The sequence below is a fragment of the Tupaia chinensis genome, unplaced genomic scaffold (genome assembly GCF_000334495.1).
Source record: "Tupaia chinensis unplaced genomic scaffold, TupChi_1.0 Scaffold143634_1, whole genome shotgun sequence".
NCBI classification, from domain to species: domain Eukaryota; kingdom Metazoa; phylum Chordata; class Mammalia; order Scandentia; family Tupaiidae; genus Tupaia; species Tupaia belangeri.
The window spans coordinates 44,295-50,829 of NW_006203482.1; the positions used below are offsets into that span (position 1 = coordinate 44,295).

The 6,535-nt window shown below is 35.8% G+C and overlaps 1 protein-coding gene and 1 pseudogene across 1 annotated transcript in view; both read right to left on the minus strand.

The window, feature by feature from the left end:
- The window catches only part of LOC102490736 (sepiapterin reductase pseudogene), an 11,084-nt pseudogene extending 5,342 nt beyond the window's left edge, over positions 1-5,742 (minus strand).
- LOC102490018 (zinc finger protein OZF) overlaps positions 1-6,535 on the minus strand; it is a 24,438-nt gene that overhangs the window by 10,266 nt on the left and 7,637 nt on the right. The gene's annotated exons all lie outside the window — the stretch shown is intronic.

Below are 6,535 nucleotides of genomic sequence, written 5' to 3' on the forward strand. Positions count from 1 at the left end.
GCCAAACACACACATGCGCCCAGCGTGAGTTTAAGCCACCGGGTCCGGGACTCGAACCGCAGTCGACTAGGTGAAAGTCCAGCGACATAGCCATTACGCTAACTGCTGGTCCCAAAACTGGTTTTCTTAATAGTACCATGTGAACTTACCATTGAAGGTAGTTAGATTATTTAAGAAATTTTGTGATCAATACTATGTGGGTGGGAAAGGAATGGAAGACAATTGTAGACACCAGAATAGTGTGAGAAGAGGGTGAGAAAGGACAGAGGGTCAGAAAGAGGGGTAAAAAAATTCTAGGAACTAGAAATGGAATATTTTTGATAATAATATGCATGATTAAGTCACTATGCAGTATATTCTGGATGGGAAATCACATTTTGTATGTTGTGATGATGCTCAGGGAAAGAATGTAAATTAAGTTACAAAAAAAAAGTTTCAGAAAAAAAATATCTATTCAATGACTGCAGTAAGATACATAGCCCCAGCTAGGTGCTACTTTATAGGATGCCTAAAGTTAAACTTGTGTTCATGGAAATGTATATATCAGCTGTATTTACTATAAAAATATTTAGATTAATTAAGATCTTTAGTGACTCAATAAAATGTGGGGGGAAAACAGTATAGAAAGTAAACATAGATACCAGAGACAGTGTGGGAGCAGAGTGGGAGATGGCAGAGGGTAAGAGATAGGGAATCAAGGATGGGACAGTGGAAACAAGAAATGGAAAACTATTTGTTGACAATAACATGTTTGTTGATGTGCTTGATTGAGACAATATACAGTGTACTCTGGAAAAAAAAAAGTAGTGAGTAGTTTCCTGTAACCTGTGTGAAGTAGCAGCCAGCCTTAAAATAGTCCTTTCCAGCTAAAGGATAGAACAGAGACTACTAGTGTAATTGTTTGGGCTGCCTTTCGTTTTTAATCAAATAGTAAATGATAGAATTGACAAACTTGTTATGTGTTATTACTTGGTGTACTGATATTATTTAAAAGACTTTTTTTCATGGAAAAAAAAAAGAGCAGATTGGGGGACATCTCTTCAGTAGAAGACACTTTAATAGCTCCTGAGAACTAATGATTTCAGGGAAATAGGAGAAATTAAGATTTTCCACTGATAAATTCAGCCTCCAGCCCATAAACTCGAGTGGTAGGAAGCCTTTGAAGCCTTCTGTCTCTGTCTCTCTCTATCTGTCTCTGTCTCCTTATTTTTTGGTAATTTTTCCTTCTAAAAATTTTCAAGGTAAAGCATTTTTTCAGCTTTCAGCTCCTCCTTTCCATTTATCTTGTTAATAATCCCCTCTCTCCCTCCCAACCCAGGAGAGGCAAGGGGACAGGCCTTCAGAAGAAGATACCTTCATGGCTCCTGAGAACTAATGATTTCAGGGAAATAAGAGAAATGAAGATTTTCCACTGATGATTCAGCCTCCAGCTTTTCTACTTTTTCCTTTTTTTTAAATAATGAAAAAAAAAGTTTTTTCTTCTCTTTTTCTCTGTTTCTTGGTAGTTGTTGCTGTTGTTTCTCTCTCTCTCTCTCTCTCTCTCTCTCTCTCTCTCTCTGTTTCCTTTTCTGCATGCTCCTGGATGCTCAGAATGAACTTCAAATTTGCAAAGAAATGCATCATCCACCAGATGACTAGAAATCACCACAGGGCCACAAGAAATATGGGAAAGCAATCTTGGTATAACTTACCCAGATTGAACCAGAAAGAAATAGAAAAAGTCTTTAGCGAATCAATAAAATGGGGGCAGGGGGAAAGATATAGAAAGCAACCATGGATACCAGAGACAGTGTGAGAGGAGGGTGGGACACGACAGAGGGTGAGAATAGAGAATCAAGGATGGAAAAAAAGCTAAATATACAGGAAACAAGAAATGGAAAATTATTTGTTGACAATAACATGTATGACGTGCTTGACTGAGCCAATATACAGTGTATTCTGGATGGAAAAATCTCATTTTGTATGCTGTAATGATGTATATTGAATGAATGTAAATAAATAAATTTAAATAAAAATATTTAAAGAAAATAAAAAGCAGATTGGGCCATGCAGAAGAAATAATTTCTGACCTCAAAGACAAAGTCTCTAACATAGAAAAAATCACCCAAAAGAAGGAATAAAACAATTAAAAAAATGAGGACAACATATGGAAAATCTAGACACCACGAAGTGCCCAAATACCTGTATAATGGGTATTCCAGAAGGTGAAAAATCTGCTAAAGGCAAGGAAAACCTCTTTCATGAAATACTCATCTGAAAAATTTCCAAATATAGAGAAACACGGAGAAATTCAGACCCAAGCGATATAAAGGACTCCAAAGAAAATCAACAAAAAAATTCTTCTCCCTGGCACACTACAGGCAGATTGGTAAAAATTAAGACAAAAATAATATTCTAAAAATGACAAGGGAGAAACATCAAGTTACTTATAAAGGCTGTCCTATTAGGCTAACATCAGAACTCTCAAAAAAAACCAATGCAGGCAAAGAAGGAATGGGAAAATGTGTTCAAACCATTTAAAGAAAAACAATTTAAACCAAGAATACTATACCCAGAAAGATTATCCTTCAAATGGGAAGAGCAAATAATTCTCAGATAAACAAAAACTGAAAGAATTCACCAATAATAGACTAGCCCTACAGGAAGTACTGAGGAGAGTGTTGTATCAGGATAACTAAAGAAAGTCAAATAGAAATAGAACAAAAAACAACTGAGAAAATGGGTAACAAAATGAAAAGGATAAATCTGCAAATATCAGTAATAACTTTGAATTAAAACAGATTAAATTCTCCCATCAAAAGACACAGACTGGCTGAAGGGATACAAAAGTAGAAGCCATCTATATGCTGCTTACAAGAAACACACCTTACTGAAAAGGACATACATATACTGAAAGTAAAGGGCTAGAAAAAGATCTTCTATGCAAATGGAAACCAAAAAAAGAAAAAAGAAAAAAAAGAAAGAAAAGAAAAGGCTGAAGTAGCAATACTGATATTAGACAAGATTTTAAGATGAAAGGTATAAGAAAAGACAAAGAAGGACATTATATAGTCATATAGTCATTATATAGTATTAAAAGGACTTGTTCACCAAGAAGATTTAACACTTGTAAATATCTATGCACTCAACACTGGAGCACCTAGATACATCAAAGACAGACTGTTAGATATCAAGGTAGTGATAGACTGCAACACAATTGTAGGGAATCTTAACATCCCACTGACTCCTCTGGACAGATCATCTAAACAAAAATAAGAGAGACAAGATCTAAATGATACCATATATGAAGCAGATTTGACAGACACTTGTATTTTTTTAACTATCACAAAATATACATTTTTCTCATCCACACATGGAACATTTTCAAAGGCTGACCACATGATAAGGCACAAAACAAGCTTTTACAAATTTGAAGGTATAGAAACTATATATAGCATGCTTTCTGACCACAATGGAATCAAACTTAAAATCAACTTCAGTAAGAGCCCTTGAAAATTCACAGACACAAAATTCACAAACTATACAACCTACTCCTAAATGACTTTACAAAATACAGAAGAAATTAAGACTGAAATAAAAAGGTTCATAGAAACCAATAATAACGAATAAACAAGTATTCATCATCTATGGGACACAGCAAAAGCAGCTATAAGAGGAAAGTTAATAGCAATTAGTGCCCACAAGAAAAAAGCAGAAAGGTGGCAAATAAACAACCTAATGACAGAAGTCAGGGAACTGGAAAAACAACAACAAGAAAATCCAAAAAATTCTAGGAGAAAAGAAATAATAAAGATATGAGCAGAAATAAATGAAATAGAGAATAAAAGAACTATCCAGAAAATAAACAAAACCAAAAGCTAGTTCTTTGAGAAGATAAACAAAATTGACACACCATTAGATAGATTAATCAATAATAGAGAAAGCAACCAGATATATCAAATCAGCAAATGAAACAGGTATTGTAACAACAGATGTAACAGAAATACAAAATATCATCAGAGAGTACTATGAGTGACACATACCACAAAAAAGAAAATGTAGATGAGATGGACAAATGCTGGACATGTATAACTTACTAAGATTGAACCAGGAAGAAATAGAAAAAGTCTGGACCTATAACAAGTAATGAGATCGAATCTGTAACAAACAGTCTCCCAGCAAGGAAGAGCCCAGGTCCCAGTGACTTTACTTCTGAATTCTACAAACTTTTAAAGAACTATACCTAATTCTCCTTAAACTATTTCTAAAAATTCAAAAGAAAGAAACCCTTCCGAATTCACTCTATGAAGCCTCCATTATCTTAATTCTAAAACCAGACCAAGATATGACAAAAAAAATAAAATTCAGGAGATATTGCGGATGAGCATAGATGCAAAAATTCTCAACAAAATACTAGCAAATCCTATTCAACAATACATCAAAAAGATTATTTATACACCATTGGGGCTGGCAGGTAGCATGGTGGTTAAAGGTGCTGGACTCCCACCTGGCTGACTGTTGTTTGAGTCCTGGACTTGGCAGCTTGCTTTCTCTCTCTCTCTCTGTCCCTCTCTGGTCAAATTAAGATAAAGAAAGAAAGAAAATAAAGTTCAACAAAATAATTCTTTAAAAAATTATACACCATGACCAAATATGATTTATTCCAGGGATGCAAAGATGGTCCAACATACACAAAACAATAAATGTAATACATCACATAACAAAAGGAAAGATAAAATCCATATGATCATTATCAATAGATGCAGAAAAAGCATTTGATAAAATACAGCATCCCATCATGATTAAGACTCAGCAAAATCAGCACAGAAGGGAAATTTATACAATGAAAGCCATCTATGAAAAACCCATAACTAACATCATACTGAATGAGGAAAAGCTGAAAACATTTCCACTAAAAACTAGAACGAAGACAAGGCTTTCTGCTTTCTCCATTCTTCTTTAACATAATGCTGGAAGTTCTAGTTAATGCAATTAGACAAGAAAATCAAATACAAGGCCTCAAAACAAGAAAATAATTGAAATTATCCCAATTTTCAGATAACATGATGCTATACATAGAAAACCCAAAAGAGTCCCTTCCTACACCTCCCCCCCTCGAAAGAAAAAAAACATCCTGGAAGTGATAAACAAATATAGTAAAGTGGCAGGATACAAAACTAATGTACAAAAATCTATAGCATTTTTATAAACAAACAATGGACAAATTAAGAAAGAATTAAAGAAAGAAATCCCATTCACAATGGCTGCAAAGCCAATAAAGTAGGAATAACTTTTTACCAAAAATTTATTGAAAGATACCTTAAAGATCTCTTTAAGGAAAACTATGAAACACTAGAAAAATAATTTAAAGGCGCCTTTGGCTGCAGTAGCCAGCAGCAGCAGCAGCCTAGTACATCTGAAGGCACCTGGCGAGCAAGGGGCACACTGCCCCCACGGACTCCCATCCAGATCCCCCAGTCCAGGATCCACCCAGACCCCTAGTCAGACTACGCCTTTAGCTGCAGTAGCCAGCAGCAGCCTGGTACATCTGAAGGCACCTGGCGAGCAAGGGGGCACACTGCCCCCATGGACTCCCATCCAGATCCCCCAGTCCAGGATCCACCCAGACCCCTAGGCAAGTAGAAAGTTCCTCCATTTTTTTTCCTTCTTCTTACTGTCCCCCATTCTTTTGTAAATTTCTGCCCCTTCCTCTCTCCACAGAATGCACCTTTGGCTGTAGTAGCCCGCAGCAGACTGGTACATCTGAAGGCGCCCAACCCTTTCTTTATTCCTTTCTCTCCTCCTTTCTTTTCTTTTGTGTTGTCTTCTCTTCTTCTTCTTCCATCTTGCAAGAGGTACTAGCTAGGCCTAGAATTAGAGATCTGAAATTTTCTCATCATATAAAGTCATATTGGTTCCTTCCTTATACGGAACCAGTTGTGAAAAAGGAGATCTTACTCTTCAGACAACTGACTATACTATCTTTTTTGACACCACATTACTAAAAACAACAGAACAGAGACTTTGGTAGACGTCAATTCTCAACAAAAGGGAAACACACTCCTAGCCAGTGAAACATTCGCCTAATAGGTACTTAGAAGTTAGTACATCTTCCAATGGCTAGAAGTAGAAGAAGAGCCTCCGGTATGAATAAACAAGGAAATATATCTCCATCAAAGGTACAGGGTAACTCCTCTCCATCTTCCATGCTAATGGACGATGTTACCAAAATATCAAAGAATTTCAAACATTTGTGGTGAACAAATTGTTCAAGTTGGAATAGAAAAGAGACAACGAACTACAGGAGATGAGAAAGTCATTCCAAGATATGAAAGAAGAAATGGTCACTCTGAGAAAGAACCAGAGGGAGCTATTAGAGATAAAGTCTGGAACAGAGGAAATCAAAAACTCCCTTGAAAGTATTAAAAGTCAATTAGATCATGCTGAAGATCGAATCTCTGATGTAGAAGATAAAACCTTTGACCTAGAAAGAACTGCCAAAAAGATAGAGAAAAAAAATTAAAAAACCTCAAGGGTAATATATGTGAAAGACTAG